Consider the following 21,661-nt stretch of genomic DNA (forward strand, 5'->3'; position numbering starts at 1 on the left):
GGCCCTTCGAGCCTGCACCGCCATTCAATATGATCATGGCTGATCATCCAACTCAGTATCCTGCCTGCCTTCTCTCCATACCCCCTGATCCCTTTAGCCACAAGGGCCACATCTAACTCCCTCTTAAATAGAGCCAATGAACTGGCCTCAACTACCTTCTGTGGCAGAGGGTGGTGAATCTGTGGAATTTTATGCCGCAGAAGGCTGTGGAGGCAAAGTCAGTGGATATATTTAAGGCAGAGATATATACATTCTTGATTAATACGGGTGTCACAGGTTATGGGGAGAAGGCAGGAGAATGGGGTTAGGAGAGAGAGATAGATCGGCCATGATTGAATGGCATAGACTTGATGGGCTGAATGGCCAGGAGTTAAAATTGGCATGTAGCAAAGGTAATGCTGTGGTTGTTATGGGAGATTTCAACATGCAGGTAGACTGGGAAAATCAGGTTGGTACTGGACCCCAAGAAAGGGACTTTGCAGAGTGCATTCGTGATGGGGCCGACCAGGGAGAAGGCAATTCTGGATTTAGTGTTATGTAATGAACCGAATTTGACAAAGGACATCGAGGTTAATGAGGCATTAGGAGGTAGTGACCGTAATATGGTCAGGTTTAATCTACAATTGGAGAGGGAGAAGGGTAGATCGGAGGTGTCAGAGTTACAGTTGAATAAAGGGGACTATAATAATAATAATAATGCATTTTATTTGCTGGCGCCTTTCTGGACACCCAAGGACACCTTACAGGACATAAAATCACAATACATTTATCAATATTAAAATCAAGTTGATTAAAAACAAAAAAACAAAAAAAACAAAAAATACACAAAACATTTTAAGTCATTAAAATCAGGGTGAACATGGTGAAAGTTATGTCGGGTATGCTAATCTAAACAGGTGTGTTTTGAGTTGTGATTTGAATTGATCGATAGTGTCCAGGTGACGGATGGGAGGTGGGAGAGTGTTCCAGAGACGTGGGGCAGAGCAGCTGAAGGTTCTGGCACCCATGGTGCTGAGTCTAAATGTGGGGACAGTTAAAATTGCAGCTGAGGAGGAACGAAGTGACCGGGAAGGAGTGTATGGTAGCAGCAGGTCAGAGAGGTATTGGGGAGCAAGGTGGTGTAGGGCTTTGAAGGTCAGCAGTAAAATCTTGTAGTTAATCCGGTGGTGCACAGGGAGCCAGTGGAGCTGAGTGAGGATGGGTGTGATGTGGTCCAATGATCTGGTGCGGGTGATGATCCGGGCTGCAGAGTTCTGAATGCATTGGAGGCGATGAAGAAGTTTATTGGAGGTGCAAGTGAGGAGGGCGTTGCAGTAATCGATGCGGGATGTGACCAGAGCGTGGATGAGGACTTTTGTATTGTCTTTGGAGAGGGAGGGGCGGAGTCTGGAGATGTTGTGGAGATGAAAGTATGCAGAGCGTGTGATATTGCTGATGTGGGGGCCAAAGGAAAGTGTATTGTCCAGAATGACGCCGAGGCTTTTGACATGGGAGGAGGTGGGTATGGGTGAGCCATCAACTGAAATGGTGAACGGGTGGGTTTTGGAGAGTGTGGACTTTGAGCCAATTAGCATGATTTCTGTTTTATTTCCATTGAGTTTTAGAAGGTTGAGTGACATCCAGTTGCTGATAGCTTGAAGACAAATGGTGAGGGCAGTTGGGGGAAGGGAGGTGTTTGGTTTTGTGGAGAGGTAAAGTTGTGTGTCATCGGCGTAGCAGTGAAAATTGATTCCAAAATGACGGAGAATATTGCCAAGAGGTTGAATATAGATGATAAAAAGCAGTGGCCCCAGCACCGATCCCTGAGGAACACCATGGGTGACTGTGGCAGTTGTGGATATGACTTTATTTCCCTGGATGAACTGTTTTCTGTCGTGTAGATAGGACCTGAACCAAAGTAGTGCATTGTTGTTGATGCCGGTGGCAGATAGACGTTCCAGAAGAATTGGGTGGGAGATGGTGTCAAAGGCTGCTGTGAGGTCGAGGAGGATCAGAATGGATAAGTGACTGGTGTCAGCTGCGAGAAGGAGATCATTTGTAATTTTTACCAAGGCTGTTTCAGTGCTGTGATTGTGGCGCAAACCGGACTGAAATGGTTCATAGAGGTTATTGTTTTGAAGGTGGACTTGAAGTTGTGTCGCTACTGTCCTTTCCAGAAGTTTAGTGATGAATGGGAGGTTGTAGATGGGGCGGTAGTTATTTGGATTGTTTGGATCAGAACCTGTTTTTTTTAGAATCGGGGTGACAGAAGCTGTTTTGAGAGATGTAGGGACAGTAGCAGTTGATAGGGAGGAGTTAATTATGGACGTTATGATGGGTGAGATAGAGGGCAGACAGGATTTAACCAGGACAGTAGGGATGGGATCAAGCAAGCAGGAGGAGTTCTTGGACTTGGTGATGAGTTTAGTTATTTTTTCGACTGTTGGAAGCTGGAAAGTAGATAGGGTGGAGAGTGGGGAGTCCAGTGTGGAAGTCCAGGGTGGGCTGTTGTGAGCAGAAGCTGAGAAAGAGTTCAATTGGTGATGAATGCTGGTGATTTTGGTACTGAAGAAGTCCAAAAACGTATTACACTGAGCAGTGGAGGTGAGGTGATTCGAGGTTTCAGGAGGCTTAAGTAGTTTGTTGACAGTGGAGAATAAAGTCCGAGTGTTATTTTCACTGTTGTTGATGATGTTGGATTAGTAGGAGTGATTTAGCAGCAGTCAGGGCATTTTTATATGAGAGAAGATGATCTGTATGCATTTGGTGGTGAATAGTTAGTCCAGTTTTCTTTGTAAGTCTCTCCAGACGCCGGCCCACCATTTTCATATGGCGGAGTTCAGGAGTGTACCACGGAGATGACCTGCTAAAAGAGACAGTACGGGTTTTCAGAGGAGCCAAGGAGTTTAATGAGAGGGATAAACAGTCATTGTAGTGATCAATCAGGTTAGCAATGCAGAGTGGGGGGGAAGTAGGATGAAGAGAGTTACTGATTAGTCTGTTGAGTTCCACTTGATTAATGTTTTTCAGATTACGGAAGGATATGGTACGCTTCATATTGCGTTTAGGGAGTGGCAGATTAATATAAAAAAGGACAGTTTTATGGTCTGAAATGGGAATCTCTGTAGATTTAAGATTGTATGGTGTCACTCCAGAGCAACAGACTAAATCTAAAATATGGCCTTTATTATGGGTTGGGAAATCGATGTACTGAGTGAGGCCAAAACTATCCAGAACAGAAATAAAATCTTTAGTAAAGGTGTCAGTATGTTTATCTAAATGAATATTGAAATCACCCATTAAAATGACATTGGGGGACATGGCACATAGGTCAGATAAAATAGCAGTGAGTTCGCTAATAAAAACTGTAGAAGGCTTTGGAGGACAGATAGACACTATGAAGGTGGGTGTACACCCATGTAGTTGAGCAGTCAGGATTTCGAACGAGGATGGCTCTGTGACTGAGACTGACGAGATCTTGAGATTCTCGCGATAGAGCAGTGCAAGACCCCCTCCTCTCCCGGAAGCGCGGGGTTTGCAGATGTAAACAAACTATGGCTGGTCGAGGTGGAGGTAATCATCAGGCTGTTGCCAAGTCTCAGTAAGACACAGAAAGCCAAGTTTTGAATCCGAAATGAAGTCCGAGATGAGAGGGGCTTTGTTGGAGAGAGATCTGACGTTGAAGAGTGCAAATTTGGATCAATTTGAGGGAACGGCGGGGTCAGCTAGCAGAGGAGCTAACACACTGTGGTCAGCAGCTCGACCCGTGTTGTGTGGTTTCCGAGGACCTGTGGACCAAAAGGAGCTGATGGAGTTGGAGTTATTGTTGGAGAAGTTCCTGCGGAATCCACGGTGGATGTATCTTGGTCGACGGAGAATGTCTCGATGGCTGAGGAGGCAGGAAGGAAGCCCGGAGCGGAATCGACGCTGGTGGAGTTCTGCTGTCGAATAGGATAGCCGTGGGGTGGCTGTCACTGCGGTGAAAAGCAGGACAATCCAAAGCAGCATTTTGCACGTCCACATCTTGCAGCTCCGGTGGTGCTGTGGGCTCGTCTAGATCCGACAGCAGGCTGTGAGACGCCGGCTACCACAGCTGACACAGGTGCTATCAGCAGCAGCAGGGTAAGCCAAACGTGATGCCGAAAAGAATCAACAAATGCCACAAACAAATGCCACTATGGGTCCATGAGGGAGGAGCTGGCCAAAGTTGACTGGAAAGATACACTAGCAGGGATGAGAGTGGAACAACAATGGCAGGTATTTCTAGGAATGATACAGAAGGTGCAGGATCAGTTCATTCCTAGGAGGAAGAAAGATTCCAAGAGGAGTAAGGGGAAACCGTGGCTGACAAGGGACGTCAGGGACAGTATAAAAATAAAAGAGAAGAAGTACTACGTAGCAAAGATGAGCGGGAAGCAAGAGGATTGGATAATGTTTAAAGAGCACCAGGAGATAACTAAAAAACCCAATACGGGTAGAAAAGATGAGATACGAAGGTAAGGTAGCCAAGAATATAAAGGAGGATTGTAAAAGCTTCTTTAGGTATGTGAAGAGGAAAAAATTAGTTAAGACCAAAGTTGGACCCTTGAAGACCGAAAAAGGTGAATTTATTATGGGGAACAAGGAAATGGCAGATGAGTTGAACAGGTACTTTCGATGCGTCTTCACTAAGGAGGACACAAACAATCTTCCTGATATAGTAGTGGCCAGAGGATCTGGGATGCATTGGTGATAATTTTCCAATGTTCTATAGACTCAGGATCAGTTCCTGTGGATTATAGGGTAGCTAATGTTATCCCACTTTTTAAGAAAGGTGGGAGAGAGAAAACAGGGAATTATAGACCAGTTAGCCTGACATCGGTGGTGGGGAAGTTGCTGGAGTCAATTATAAAAGATGAAATAACCACACATTTGGATAGCAGTAACAGGATCGGTCCGAGTTAGCATGGATTTATGAAGGGGAAATCATGCTTGACATCTACTGGAATTTTTTGAGGATGTAACTAGGAAAATGGACAAGGGAGAGTCAGTAGATGTAGTGTACCTGGACTTTCAGGCATTTGATAATGTCCCACATAGGAGAATAGTGGGCAAAATTAGGGCACATGGTATTGGGGGATGAGTGCTGGCATGGATAGAAAATTGGTTGACAGACAGGAAACAAAGAGTAGGGATTAACGGGTCCCTTTCAGAATGGCAGGCAGTGACTAGTGGGGTACCGCAAGGCTCGGTGCTGGGACCGCAGCTATTTACAATATACATCAATGATTTGGATGAAAGGATTCAAAGTAACATTAGCAAATTTGCAGATGACACAAAGCTGGGTGGCAGTGTGAACTGTGAGGATGATGCTATGAGAATGCAGGGTGACTTGGACTGGTAGGGGGAGTGGGAAGATGCTTGGCAGATGAAGTTTAATGTGGATAAGTGTGAGATTATCCACTTTGGTATCAAAAACAGGAAGGCAGATTACAATCTAAATGGCGTCAAGTTGGGAAAAGGGGAAGTACAACAGGATCTGGGGGTCCTTGTACATCAGTCTATGAAAGTAAGCATGCAGGTACAGCAGGCAGTGAAGAAAGCGAATGGCATGTTGGCCTTTATAACAAGAGGAATTGAGTATAGGAGCAAAGAGGTCCTTCTGCAGTTGTACAGAGCCCCAGTGAGACCACACCTGGAGTATTGTGTGCAGTTTTGGTCCCCTAATTTGAGGAAGGACATTCTTGCAATTGAGGGAGTGCAGCGTAGGTTTACGGGATGGCGAGATTCCGGGATGGCGAGACTGTCATATGCTGAGAGAATGGAGTGGCTGGGCTTGTACACTCTGGACTTTAGAAGGATGAGAGGGTATCTTGTTGAAACATATAAGATTGTTAAGGGTTTGGACACGCTAGAGGCAGGAAACATGTTCCCGATGTTGGGGGAGTCCAGACCAGGGGGCACTTTGTAAGAATAAGGGGTAAGCCATTTAGAAAGGAGACAAGGAAACACTTTTTCTCACAGAGAGTTGTGAGTCTGTGGAATTCTCTGCCTCAGAGGGCGGTGGAGGCCGGTTCTCTGGATACTTTCAAGAGAGAGCAAGTTAGGGCTCTTAAAGATAGCGGAGTCAGGGGTTATGGGGAGAAGGCAGGAATGAGGTACTGATTGGGGATGATCAGCCATGATCATATTGAATGGCTCAATATGGCTTACTCAAACCCATAATGGCTCGACAGGCCAAATGGCTTACTCCTGCACCTATTTTCTATTGTCTATTATCTATTGTCTATTGCCTAATTCTGCTCCTATCACATGATCTTATGAACTCTCCTGCTGCGCCACCGTGCCACACAATTATAACATAAAATCAATAAGGATGAAAGAAAACCAAAGGTCAATGAACAAACCACTTCAATATAAATACTGGCAGAAGGAAGGATAACTATTGCCAACAACTGCTGCTCAGTCTCTACTGCCTTGGGAAGCGAACTGATTGTGTAACTCATTCCAGACACGCAGTAATCATCAAGCTTTTATTATACTGATTTTCTCACTGTTCATATTAAGTATTAAAGTAATACTTTGCTTTCTCCCTTATACATTCCAACGGTGAATAAGTGCAGCACTTTCTCACATCAGTTAATGATTGCAAGTTATTGGATGCTGGTTATGCTGGATTCCATTCCCTAATGTGGAATCCTAATTGCTGTAAAAAGTGCGCAAAACGTGAGATCAGCTTTTCATTTTTATTAAAAAGATTTCCTAATCTTTTCTATGCATTTGCTCACTCATATTTTATGGACATTCATATTTGGAGCAACAACGAGCAAATAGAACCTCTTGATGGTCTGAAGAATGGTCCCGAACCGAAACGTCACTTATTCATTTTCTCCAAAGATGCTACTTGGCCCGTTGAGTTACTCCAGCATTTTGTGTCTCTCTTTAGAACCCCTTTAGAACTGTAAACAGTGCAATCATGCACTAGTCGGATTTACTATTATCTAGAATGGGTATAATGAGTAAAACTTTTAAATTATACTATTTCAACATTACTAATGTTTCCATTTCCACGAGCTTCCGATACTATTATGCACTAACTAGAAACTACAAGTATTGAAACTATAGGTTTTATTAGCTTCGTTATCAACAAGATCAAACCACGTAATATCACGCAAAATTAAAGGCAGTTTTGTATTTAGCTCAGCAGAACTGCATACTCAGATCCAGAAAAATGTAAATACATTCACATAAAATTGAAATAAAGATGGTAATCATTATGCAACAACAAAACTTAACAGCACAAACTACTCTTGCAGCAGTAAGGCTAATGGGCCAGTCCCACTAAGACGATTTATCAGGCGACTGTCAAGTTGCCTGCAGTCGCCTGAAAAACCGGCAACTGGAACGGCGACTGTCAGAGTGGAACACACACATATCAGTTGTATTGCATACCTGGGCCAGTTTTTCAATAATATCACCCATCACTGGTCATGCGTACAATTTATTCTTTCGTGTGTAATTCCATTTGCGCCTCAGTAGTAACATCACCGGCAGCACTCCAATGCTGGATTACATTTCTAGGCTGTGAATGACAGTCATGCAGCTTTCCAGGTTAGCAACTGTCCCATTATACTGGAGATGAACACTTCAACCCATCCAGAGATTTAGCACATGGCTTGGAGGAAATATGAGATTATCTTGCCTCTGTACTCCACTGATCATTTCGTAATATAGAAATCCCTTCAGGCATCTTCAGAGGAATATCGTTATGGAATTCAAAATCATCTTACCTCAGAATAGAATCTTACCTCAGATACAGTCTCCACAGAGAAAGAGGCCATTTGGCCGAGCGAGACCACGTCAACCAGCAATCACCCCCTACACTACCACTATCCTACACACTAGGGACAATTTACAATTTTTTACCAAAGCCAATTAACCTACAAACCTGCGCGTCTTTGGAGTGTGGGAGGAAACCCACGTGATCACAGGGAGAAGGTACAAATTCCGTAGAGACAGCACCCTTAGTCAGGATCGAAACCGGGATCCTGCTGCTGGTCCACTTGCCGTCTCTAAAGAATAGAGCAATACTGTTTCTACTTCTGGGTGTGTCAGTGAATATTTAATTACAGTTAATTACCACAATAACAAACAGGCAGGATACAGGAAACAGTGAGGTTTGTGGCCATCTTGCAAAGAGGGAAACAGACTGCTGAGTAAGCAGTGCTTTCAAGACAGGTGTTGGTTTAGGCTTATTATTATTATTACTACGTGTACCGAGGTACAGTCAAAAGCTTTGTTTTGGGTGTTAATTAAATCAATGCAAACATGGGAGAATGCATGCCAACCAATATCTCTGCTATGGAAAGTGACAGTGGAAATTTCCACACCAAATTTCAAACTACCATTCAGAAAATGATTAGAAAACAGCACAAATTATTAATACTGCTTCAGTTAACTCTGTGATGGGGTGCGACACCTGCACCACAAGTGCAACTGACCTGGAGTAGTGCCCGACTGTGCAGATACTGCTGATCATATGGGGAGACATGAAGCTGGCTGATCTATTTTTTCCTCTCAACTCCACTCCTGCTTTCTCCCCGTAACATTTGACACCCTTACTAATCAAGTATCCACTTTAAAATTGCCAAATGACTTGGCCTCCACAGCCATCTGCACAAGTTCACCACCTTTTGGCGAAATAAATTCTTCCTCATCTCCATTCTAAAGATATGTCCTTTTATTCTGAGGCTGTGCCCTCTGACCCTAGACTCCCCCACTACTGGAAACACCCTCTCTGCATCCACTCTTTCTGGGCCTTTCATTATTCCGTTGGCCTTTATTGTTTGGCCCATCAAGTCTATACCAGCTCACAGAACAATTCCATTCCTCCATGGATTACCCCTGTAATCTAGTCTCTCCCCATTTCCATCAACTCTCCCACCCAGATTACACTATGGCTGATTAATCTATTAACCCACATGCCTTTGAAGTATGGGTGAGATAAGGGCGCTGGAGGAAAGCCATACAGTCACAGAAGGGATGTACAAACTCCACAAGGGTAGAACCAGAGGTCAGGATTGAACCAGTGTCACTGGAGTTGTGAGGCAGTAACACTAATAGTTGTGCCACTGTGCTACCCAAACTACATCTATCTATCTATCTATCTATCTATCTATCTATCTATCTATCTATCTATCTATCTATCTATCTATCTATCTATCTATCTATCTATCTATCTATCTATCTATCTATCTCTAAAACTCTCATCTTGTTTGTTTGTCTGTCCGTCATGACTGAAATTACGGCAAAACGGTACACAATAGCACTATAATTTTTGGATCACCTTACTCACCATTAGCCTGTGGTGTGTTGTATCAAGTTTCGTTCAGATTGATGGTATATTTTATGTTAGTCACATTTTAAACTTTAAAAATTTAACTTTTCACTTAGCTTTTCACTGTAAAACATCCAATTTCCCTGCCCATTACAATGTTACAAAGACCGGAAATTGATTCCTCTGATTTGAAACATTGTAACGGGCAGGGGCAGGGCAAGGGAATTGGATTTTTAAATGTTTAAAAAGAGGGTGTAGAGGAGGGGAAGGGAGTGCAGGGGGATATGGGGAAATGGACCGTACCTGCGCAGTTGGAGGCTAAGGGTGACTGGTGGAATATTGCGTTTTTGGGGGAATGGGTGACTGGTGAAATATTGTGTTGGGGAACGGGTTGCGTGGGGGGACCAGGCATCCCATGGGGGCTATGGGTGAGTGGTGGAATATTGCGTTTAGGGAACAGGTTGCGTTGGGGGACCAGGCCTCCCCTGTGACAGGGACCCAACGGGTCCCACTTAGTCTAGTTATAGACTAAAAGCCTTTAACTGTAAAAATTACAACACACCAATAGATTACACCATGCTGAAACTAACACAGCAGAGCTTTCTAGCAGCACCACTGTGAACATTGCATTGCAAATCCTTATCATTTTGGGAATCTCAAAAATAACATTTGCTTATCTCATGTAGCACCAATGAAAAGTGTAGAGCAATTTCTAGGCTCATTTGTTTATAACTACATTCTATTTCTTCCTCTATTAAAATGAATACAGTCCTTGAACAAGACAATAAAATTAAACTGGAAAATCCTCTAATAGTGTTTTTGCATGCCTTGAAAGGCTATGAATCATGCAATACACCATTGCAACTTTTGACATACATTCTGCTAAATACTTCAGGAGTCTTCAGTGTGGGCCAGACAACAAAATAATTATTTCAATAAGACAGTGGTTTACCCTATTTCGTTTTGTGTGGAGGTTTAGCCTTCAATGTGCGGATGTTGTCTTCTTCTGTGTATGCGGCTCACTGTCCCCATTATCCAAGACATCAATACATTGCCATTTCCACCTTAAGCCATCTATAGATATTACAAAGGGGCTTAAGCATAGTGGCCCATCACTATGGAGCCCATTGCTCCAGCTAATGTCCTCTATTAACTTTGCACAGCTAATAGTGTTCTCAGCAGCTAGAAGGAACCAACACAGGCAGCATTATTTAATGGGATGAACCACTCCTGAGCCTGGCAATGCTAGTTGAAGGTGGTTCCCGGAGGTTGCAGGTAGTGGAAGGTAAGACCTTCAACTAGCATCGCAACCGGCTTCGACTAAAATAATTACCGATTTAAAAAACGGCAACCTGTTTTTAGTCGCGGCCGGTTTTGAATTTTTTGAAATAATTGCCGGAACATAGAAGAAGCGGAAACCACTTTCGACCATTAGGGAGACTGACAAAAACCTCCGGGAACCGCACGGAAACCTTGGGTGGGGCGCAAAGTCTCCAGAGGTTTCCGTTCAGGTTTCCTAAGTGGGCCAGGGGCATTACAGGGCAGATTGTAAAGAAGAAAAAGTGTCTTAAAAGGAAGCGAAAGTGCTGCAGAGGTCAGAAAGCTCTGGCTAACGAGGCCGAGGCCATCTATGTCTGTGATAAATTAGCGGTGATCAAGTGACATTGACTGGGGGAGTACACAGGACCAGGGTGAGCAAATGAGTGTCGAACGTACCACACATGCTAACATATCCTGTATCTGAAGCAATTCAAAATCTTCCAGCCTACTTGTACTTTTTCCTAAATATAACAGAAATAACATTACAAATATTACAAACGTTGATATGTAAAATTATCATGATATATTTTTGTTTATTTACATTCCAGATCCAAGAAAAAATGAATTGAGATATGTTTAGTGCTAAGGGTATAAAAATGTGGACTGAACAGGGATGTAATGCATAACTGAGATCATACTTAATCTTGCTCTGGCATCAGGCAGTGGTTTGTCTGACAATCATACTCCACCCTCTTTTATGTTTATTGGAAAGGGTTGCGAACTATTGACCTGACACAGCACTTCGCTAATACTTCACAGCTAAATAGATCAAACTGTAACAAATTGGGAATGTGAATTTGGATGCTTTGATCCAGGAATTTGACCAGCAGAATAAAACAACTAATACAATCTTTGTTCAACAAACTGGTGAATGGACAAAACTATTTCAGACATCACTTCGATTAAACCACCACATCTATTTTTTGGGTAGGGCTTCTGTGAAACCTGAACACTACACACAGAACAAAATTATAACAGTTCTTGTGTGTTGTGATCATCTGTATTATTTGCCAAAAGCATCTGAGATAAATGAAAGTTTCCTCTGGAATATATGTAGAGTAGTTGCGGGAATTGAAACTTTTCATTAAGTGCTTGCTGGGGCATCAGAGAGGATAGAAATTGGATCAGAAAAAAGAAAATACAACATCATGCAGAAATCAATCATAAAAATAAGTGTTTTGCTTGTTTGAACTGTTTACATCCATTTCTGGCAGAAGTGCTTCATACCAAGAGAGTGACGGGGCACTTCCTGTGCTATTCTCCGACTTCTGGTGTCATTTTCCCACACAATTACTTCTTCAATGCGCACAGCATGCATTTCTAACGTCGATAGAAATTGAATCTAAAAAGTCTCGAATGTATACATTTCACTTTTCAGTCACAGTAAAACAAGTGATCAGTCATGCAGTAAGTTGAGAAAGATACATGATTGAATGGATCACTGCTGGGACATGGTATTAATCATTGATTCCCCCATATTGATTTCAATGTATTTCTCTTGGGCAGCTGGAGCACTGCTAGGAGTCATAATCTCTGCGCACCTCAGTGCAAGAGGCTGCCATCTAACTGATGCAATGACCCAGCCTCAGCCCATGACCTCGTGGAGCTGTGGTTTGACATCGTGGAGCTGTGGTTTGCGGAACTCCTAGCTGCGGGCGGCGCTGACCTCAACATCGCGGAGTCCTGGGATCCCTTTGCTGAGGGCCGCCAGTGTGAATCTCCGCCCAGCTCGGCCTGTGGACTTCAGGAGCCGCGGTCTCCGGTAAGAAGTGGCTGATTCGGAAGTCCAAGCCACTGAGGATGTTTTCCCGTTCCGACGTTGGCGTTCCATCATCCTTGCGAGAGCACCTGAACATTGGGCCGCCCGTAGCGGCGAGTGCGGGGGGGTCGGGACGCCCCGACCACGGGTGAACAACAAAGAGGAGGGTGACTGAACTTTGTTGCCTTCCCTCACAGTGGGAAACTTTGATTTCGATATGTGGGGATGTTTTATGTTAAAGACTATCGTGTTCTGTGTTCTTTCTTTTATTCGTATGGCTGTATGGTGACCACAAATTTCACTGTACCAATTGGTGCATGTGACAATAAATGTGAACTTGAATCTCTTGAATCTTGAATCTTGACCTAATGATTCTCAGGGCACTAACAGACGACTTCATAGTGAGCAGGCGATCTCACACATTATTGTAACAATTCATTCTTCAATTCTGATTTCTCTTCATTTTCCTCTTCAATTTCACACCTTCCCTCGCCATTTTTTTCTCATGGTTTCACCTAATCCCAATGGACAGGGCATCTTTGGCTGAGCAATGCATATTGACGTCTAAAAAATTATAAATGAAATTAATGACAGCAACTTCTTAAAGTAAGAATGCACATTTTTTTGTTTTTTCTGGTTTGGTTTTCTGGTTTGGTTTCAGGAGAAAACAAAGCACAAAACCTATTACTAAGTTAATGGGCACAAATGTCACAAAGTGCACACAGTCTCATTCTCCCACAGGAGGTGTTGGGGCCATCGTCAACAGGAGATGATGGGTCCATCTTCCATAATGTGCACATTGGCTGAGACTCTAGAGAATGCACAGTGACTACCCTTTACAAAAATACACACACCCACCCTTCACTGAAACAGATGGACCCACCCTTCACAGAGACACGTGGACCCATTGTTCACTGAAACACATAGATCCACTCTTCACAGAAGCGCATGGGCCCATCATTTAGCCAGGCATATGTGTAGGATAGGTTTAGAGGGTAAGGGGCCCAAATGCAGTCAGGTGGGACTAGTGTAGATAAGTTGGGCCGAAGGGCCTATTTCACATCGTATGACTTTATGACTATTACTCCATGTTCACTGAGACTCATGGATTCATCCTTCATAGAAACACCACATTTAAAATAAATTTGGACAAGTATATGGTTGGGGAAGTTTTAGAGGGATACAGGTCAAACATGAACAAATGGGACTAACTTAGACTGGCATCTTGGTCAGCAGTGAAGAGTTGGGCTGAAGGGCCTGTTTCCATGCCACGTGACTCCATGACATTGGCCCATCCTTCATGGAAATACAGGAGCCTATCCTCCACAGCAGGTACATGGAGTCAGCATGCACAGAGACCTCCAGACATTTAATCAAATGTCAATGTTGCTGTGAAATGATGATTTAATAATTTACTCACCTGCATCCGTAAATTTATTTCCTCTACTACTTCATTTTCTGTGATGAAGATATTTCAGTTTTTCATGCTAAAGTACTCATTACATACTTTACTTGACACCTAACTGTTTGAAGGTTTATTATTATTTTTATGATTCATGTTACATTCTTTCTCAGATCTACGAGTTTGTTTGGAATAATTTTAAATTTATGACATTCTATTTCCTACTCTTATTCGTCATAAAGGTAAACTACAGATGCCAGAGATACTTCTTCCTCCAATTAATAGACTTATTAGATGAATAGACTATAAAGCTCTTAACATGGGCATGTTATACAACACCTATTGAGAGAGCACTGTTATTAGGGCAGCACGGTGGCATAGTGGTAGAGCTACAGCCTTACAGCGCCAGAGTTCCCGGTTCGATCCTGACCATGGGTGCTTGTCTGTATGGAGTTTGTACGTTCTCCTCGTGACCTGCGTGGGTTTTCTCCAAGATCTTCGGTTTCCACCTAACACTCTATAGACGTACAGGTTTGTAGGTTAATTGGCTTGGTATAACATGTAAAATTGTCTCTAGTGTGCGCAGGATAATGTTAATGTGTGGGGATCGCTGGTCGGTGCGGACTCGGTTGGCCGAAAGGGCCTGTTTCCGTGCTGTAACTCTAAACTAAACTAAAACTAAATTATCACAATGACTGCCATGGTTTACCATGAAGCCCCGGTAAAAAAATTCAGTGCAACGGAGAATGGACTATAAATGGTGGCAACATCACAGAAACATAGATCCAGCAGCCTGTTCCAGCTTTGATGGAGAAAGTACTGGTTGGCATTTCCGATCCCTCTTTTATTAATGCAGAAATAAATCCTGCTCCCAGGCTCCTGGCCCAGATTTTTCCACTTACATTTCAATTGCTGGAACCCAGCAATGCATTTCCTCTAATTATTTGAGGTTATTTTGCAGCAAAATATATTCCTGAAATGTCATTACATGTGGGATGTAATTAGAATAAATATTACTAATTGTAAACATGAACACAGAGAGAACAGTCGTCCACTTGTAGTGCTTTCCCTGACCTTGGAATATCGAACAGTACAGCACATGATCAGAGACTTCGGCCCAAAAAGTCTGTGCTGAACATAATGCCTAGTTAAACTAATCTCCAGTCTGAAGAAGGGTCTCGACCCAAAACGTCATCCATTCCTTCTCTCCAGAGATGCTGCCTGTCCCGATGAGTTACTCCAGCTATTTGTGTCTACTTTGTGTTAATCTCCTCTGCCTGCAGGTGATCCATATTCCTCCATTCCCTGCATATTCACATGCTTATCTAAAAGCATATTAAATGCTACTATTGTATCTGGCTCCATCACCATCCCTGACAGCACATTCCAGGCACCTACTACTCTCTGTGCTTGGGAGCCACAGGTTCTCTGTTGAAACACAAAAGCCACTTTATCAGCCACACCAAACTAAAGGAAAATAGAACCAACCCAGAGAGTTTCCCCAATAAGGGTAGACATTTCTGAAGTGAACAGACCAACTTTTACATCCCTGCTTGACTGCTATAAAATGTGAGTGGAAGCATAATTCAACATAAATCAGGGAAATAACGTTTGCCCCTCTCACCTTAAAGGTATGCCCTTTAGTTCTTGACATTTCCACCTTGGCCTTTCCTTCTTTTCATTCCTAACTTTATTTCCCTGATTTATGTTGAGTCATGGTTCCACTCACACTATTATTGCTGCCAAGCAGGAGCCTGCGAATGTTGGTATGTTCACTTCAGAAGTTTCTACTCATATGGGGGACATTGCAAGGCTTGGTTCTATCTTCTTTTAGGTTGTTGTGGCGGATAAAGTGGCTTTTGGGTTTTAACAGAAAATTTGTGGCTTCCAAGCACATCACCATTGCTCTCTCTCCGGTAGAACAGTCCTCCCTCGACAAGCTGCAACACACCAATCCAAACTGAAAATTAATAGACATTCCCTGATTCTCTGAAGAAGGGTCTCGACCCAAAATGTCGCCAATTTCTTCTCTCCATAGATGCTGCCTCACCCGCTGAGTTTCTCCAGCATTTTGTGTCTACCCTGATTTTCAGCTACTGACCACCAGGTTTCTTATCCCGGTGTGCAATACTTTCTTAACTAATGAACTATGGATGAACAAAAATGTTCCAAGAAAATGAGAAAAATACTAGTTTTATTTTAATGTCCCATGATTATTATCAATGGTTGTTTCCAGCAGAACCTTCGATCGTGAGAGAGGGAAGCATTTTCAAGAGAATTGACAATCACTATGTTACTGGAGCTGAGATTGGGATTGCAGACACAACTACAAACCTTGATGTGACATCTTTAGAATGCCAACTGTTTCCCTTTCTTAAAATTACAACTTTTAATTGTAATTAAACTTGGGGAGGTTCAGCGGGATTTTCAAAGATTCAGTATTTACACTTTAATCTGGAGGGAGCGATATTTAGCTGATACGTTGCTGTCTATAACAAAATGTTGGAGGAACTCATTGGGTCAGGCAGAGGAAGAGAATGAACAGACGTTGTTTCGGGTTGGAATTCTTATTCAGATTGATACATTGCTGCTGTGCTATTAATTGGCTGATGATCACAGTGTATAAAACAGAGCTGGCATAGGTGGTTTGGGGTGATTTCAGAGGGGGTGCAGGATCTAAATGTCCATTGATCCCATGTATAGATCTGATCCTTGCACTGGAGGGCAGGTGGCAACTTTGCAGCATGAAAAATTGGAGGCAAGTGGACAGGTTTTGTGGGATGTTCTGCACTGGATTCCAGTCAGGAGTCTTCAAGCACTCATTCAAAATGTGGCAGTACTCAGAACTGGCTCTGACCTCAATGTTTATGTCGAATATAGACACAAAAAGCTGGAGTATCTCAGTGGGACAGGCAGCACCTCTGGAGAGAAGGAATGGGTGACGTTTGGGTCAAGGCCCTTCTTCAGACTGATCAATGACTGGTCCAGTTAAGTTGCTGCCCTGCAGTGATCTCCAGAATGATAACGAGGGGGAAGGGGGAGGAGGTGTTAGAAAAGCAAGCACTTCTTTCATTTGCAGAAACATGACCTAATGTATCTTAAGAGAGGAGATAATCAAAAGTGCCTAAGGAGTGAAAGGAGTTACACAGCACATCTATTCACATAAATGAAGATTTGGTTTTGTAGATTCAAATGAAACCCATGTATTTGCATAAAACAATTACTGCCAGTAAATGTCTTGAGCCATTTAAGGAAATTATTTTCACAATTGCAGCTTTGATGAAAATATTAGCTTTGGCTCATATCTTCAATTGCACTCATTTAGCCTTGAGCCATAATCCATTTTGTCATTAAGTTTTTCCCGTACGAGCATTTAAGATGTTTCTGGATAAGTAAGTAAGTAAGTTTTATTTATATAGCACGTTTTAAGTCAACTCGCATTGACACCAAAGTGCTTTACATAAATTAAATAATAAGTTTCCATACAAACCATAGAAAAAGTTTAAAAAAATGAATAAAATGGACACAACACATTATAGAGTTCAACACGAACGTCCCCCCCACAGCAGAATCAAAAATTTGCACTGTGGGGAAAGGCACCAGAAAGTTAAGTCCTCTTCCTCTGTGAAACACCCGAGGTCGGGGCCCATTTGTGGCCATGCAGCCAGTCCGATGATTTTCAGGGCACTCTTGCCGTGAAGATGGAACTTCGGCGCCGGGTGAAACATTCCTCAGCGGCTTGAAAAAGTCTGGAGCGGCTGTCCCCTCCCCGGAGACCGGAGACCGCGGCACTCGTAGTCCTCAGGCCGCGCCGGTTGGAGCTCCGACCCTGGTGAACTCGAACCCTGGCTCTGCGGCGCACCAAATCTAGCGCCGCCCACGGCCGGACGCCCGCAGCCCCAGCTCCGCGATGTTGGGATCGACGGCCACAGCGCTCCGGAGCTTATCGCACGGCGACCCGGTAAGGCATCGCCCGCTCCGTGTTGGTATCCCAGCGCTGTGCCACCGCCGCCGAAGCTGTAGTCCCGCCCGGTCCCGACAGGAAACGCCGCTCCATTCTCGATGGCAGGCCGCGAGGACGGGGCGAAGAAGCAGCTTGGAGGGATGTTGCCTCTCCGACCAGGTAGGTGACTAAGAAATAAAGTTTCCCCCTTCCCCACCCCCACCCCCCACATAGAAGACCTCCACTAACATTTTTTAAAAGGACTTAAAATAAAATAAAATAAAATGAAAAAAAGGTGTAGAGACGGACTGCAGGCAGGCTGCCATACACAGACAGCGCCCACTCCTGCACATCCGCCATATAAGCAGATGAATGTGCAGGAAATTGAGGGATATCGATCATGTGCGGGCAAAGGAGATTTAGTTTGTTTAAGAAGGAACTGCAGATGCTGGAAAAACGAAGGTAGACAAAAATGCTGGAGAAACTCAAGCGGGTGAGGCAGCATCTATGGAGCAAAGGAAATAGGCCTTTTAGGAGATTTAGTTTAACCTGGCATAATGTTCGGTGCAGAGATTGTGGCCTTGGGGCCTGTTCCTGTGCTGTACGATTCCAATCCCCATCTCAGGATAGACACAAAAACCTGAAGTAACTCAATGGGACAGACAGCATCTCTGGAGAGAAGGAATGGGTGATGCTTTTGGGTCGAGACCCTACTTCAGACTAGTGGATAATAGGGATGTGCTATTGAACAAAATGCCATCTGCTATAACAAAACACCAATGGTTGACAAAGTGCATGCTTATGGGGAAAGATGTCATCCGGCCTGCTTTGTCCTGAATATTTTCCAGCTTCTTGGGTTTAGTGGCAACGACAGGCAAACAGAGATAATTCCATTAGACTCATATATGCTTTACTGTTGATGGTTAAGAGGATTATGGGAAACAGCAGATGTGCCACATGCTATTTTATGCACCGACTCTGACCTCCAAAGTTTATGTGGCTGGTCCAGATATTACTGGCATGTGATGATCCCTGGAAGACTTGGCAATGGGGATGCCAGGGAATGCCAAGAGTGAGACTATCTCATGGTTAGTACCTGGCATCAGTGTGACATAACTGTTACTTGTCATGCCTGAATTCTGTCAAATTAATACCACACAAACAGAACAATGTAATTCTTACTAGCAACATCACAACAGATATAGAAATATAGTACTCCATAAAACCATAATAACGAATAAAAACATATATATATATATATATATATGTGTGTGTGTGTGTGTGTGTGTGTGTGTGTGTGTGTGTGTGCAGGGCCGGTGCTAGGAATTGCGGGGCCCAATTAGAAAACTGATGGCGGGGCCCCTACTCTCAGGGCCGGCCTTAGGGGGTGCGGGGCCCAATTGGGAACAATTTTGGTGAACCCCAGATTCCCAGCCAAGGTGTGTCAGCCCAGTTATTTAGTATATATTATGAAATTGTACACTAGGGTGTGATGGATTCTACACTGTGTGAATCTCTCCCGCTCCCTCCCGTTTGACTGTCAGTAGCTCCGCTGCTTCCAACCTTTACCGTAGCAGCTAATTACCATTAAACTGCATTATGTGATTGGACACAATGCCCTTGGAGACAGCGGCTGATTGGACGGGAGGAGATCTATTTGTGATTGGACGGGAATTTTAAAGCAAGCTGGTTGGTGATTGGATGCAACCCCCTTAGAGACAACGATTGATTGGCCGCCAAACAAAATTGTCAAATCTGTAACAAAAATCGTGGGTCGGTGCGAACTCAGTGGATCTGGTTGTATCTCCAAACTAAACTGGTTGTATCAACCAGACTATCTGGTTGTATCTCCAAACTAAACTGGTTGTATCAAGCAGACTATCTGGTTGTATCTCCAAACTAAACTGGTTGTATCAACCAGACTATCTGGTTGTATCTCCAAACTAATCTGGTTGTATCAACCAGACTATCTGGTTGTATCTCCAAACTAAACAGTATAACATGCAGGTACATTCATTTAAAATTCAGTGATTATTTCACATGATTTCTCACTGTGTAAAGCTCAATATCTGACCAATTTCTGTTTAACACGTTTGGTCTGCCGTGAGCATTTTTCTCTCCCAAAATAGTTCACATCTAGCAAACCGATCAACGAACCAGACAGCAGTTGGACGCAGTCATAGAACCATAGACAATAGGTGCGGGAGTAGACCATTTGGCCCTTCGAGCCTGCACAGCCATTCAATATGATCATGGCTGATCATCCAACTCAGTATCCTGTACCTGCCTTCTCTCCGTACCCCCTGATTCCTTTAGCCACAAGGGCCACATCTAACTCCCTCTTAAATATAGCCAACGAACTGGCCTCAACTACATTCTGTGCCAGAGAATTCCAGAGATTCACCACTCTCTGTGTAAAAAATGTTTTTCTCATCTCAGTCCTAAAAGATTTCCCCTTTATCCTTAAATTGTGACCCCTTGTTCTGGACTTCCCCAACATCGGGAACAATCTTCCTGCATCTAGCCTGTCCAACTCTTTAAGAATTTTGTAAGTTTCTATAAGATCCCCCTCAATCTTCTAAATTTTAGCGAGTGCAAGCCGAGGCTATCCAGTCTTTCTTCATATGAAAGTCCTGACATCCCAGGAATCAGTCTGGTGAACCTTCTCTGTACTCCCTCTATGGCAAGAATGTCTTTCCTCAGATTAGGAGACCAAAACTGTACGCAATACTCCTGGTGTGGTCTCACCAAGACCCTGTACAACTGCAGTAGAACCTCCCTGCTCCTATACTCAAATCATTTTGCTATGAATGCTAACATACCATTCGCTTTCTTCACTGCCTGCTGCACCTGCATGCCTACTTTCAATGACTGGTGTACCATGACACCCAGGTCTCGTTGCATCTCCCCTTTGCCTAATCGGCCACCATTCGGATAAAAGTCTACTTTCCTGTTTTTGCCACCAAAGTGGGTAACCTCACATTTATCCACATTATACTGCATCTGCCATGCATTTGCCCACTCACCCAGCCTATACAAGTCACCTTGTAGCCTCCTAGTTTAGAGGGCTTTAAACGGTTTAGAGATGTTTAGAGGGCTTCAGATAGGTTTAGAAGTGTTCAGAAGTGTTGTAGAGGGAAATAGGGGGGGGGGGGGGGATAGACGGGGTTTAGAGGTGTTCAGAGGGTCCCAGAGGGGTTTAGAGACGTTATAAGCCCCCCCGTGAGAAATTGTATTTCTCTGAAATTGAAGATAGACATAAAGCTGGAGTAACTCAGCAGGACAGGCAGCGCAGCGACTCTGGAGAGAAGACCCTTCTTCAGACTGAATTGAACTCTCGTCGGTGAGAGTACTTGTGATTGTCTGAAGACGGATCTCGACCAGAAACGCAACCCTCTCCCCAGAGCCCATGCCCGTCCCGCTGAGCCACCTTCAACTTCAGAGTCAAACAAAAAACACAGAGTGCTGGAGGAACTCAGCGGTCAAGGCGGCTGCCTCACCCGCTGGGTTTCTCCAGCATTTTTGTCTACCGCTAAACGTCAATGATTCCGGGAATGCTGAGGAGACAGGGTGATAGAGAGGGAGTGGGAGAGCTAGAGAGAGACGAGATGGTGAGCGGGAGAGAGAGAAGGAGGGAGAGAGAGAGCAAAGCACAGAGAGACACAACGTGGGTCGGTAGGTGAATGACTAACCTGCCCACCAGGAAGAAGCCCCTTCTCGCGGTCCGGGGCCCTCACTCATGATGGTGAGTTTAAAGAAATTCTCAATGTGTCATCGATCTACATTCCTCAGTAAATGTAATTGTGTTTTAAACAAGTATTTATGACGCTGCGTGAATTTTATACAAAGGAACACGGCGTCATTAATACTCATTCAAAACACAATAACATTTACTGAGGAATGTGGATGGATGCAGATTGATATAACAACTTGTTAACAACT

The 21,661-nt window shown here is 43.8% G+C and overlaps 1 protein-coding gene across 2 annotated transcripts in view; it reads right to left on the reverse strand.

Annotated features, from left to right (window-relative positions):
- The window catches only part of LOC116979113 (rho GTPase-activating protein 6-like), a 212,741-nt gene that overhangs the window by 75,570 nt on the left and 115,510 nt on the right, over positions 1–21,661 (reverse strand). The gene's annotated exons all lie outside the window — the stretch shown is intronic.

The sequence above is a fragment of the Amblyraja radiata genome, chromosome 12 (genome assembly GCF_010909765.2).
Source record: "Amblyraja radiata isolate CabotCenter1 chromosome 12, sAmbRad1.1.pri, whole genome shotgun sequence".
NCBI lineage: Eukaryota > Metazoa > Chordata > Chondrichthyes > Rajiformes > Rajidae > Amblyraja > Amblyraja radiata.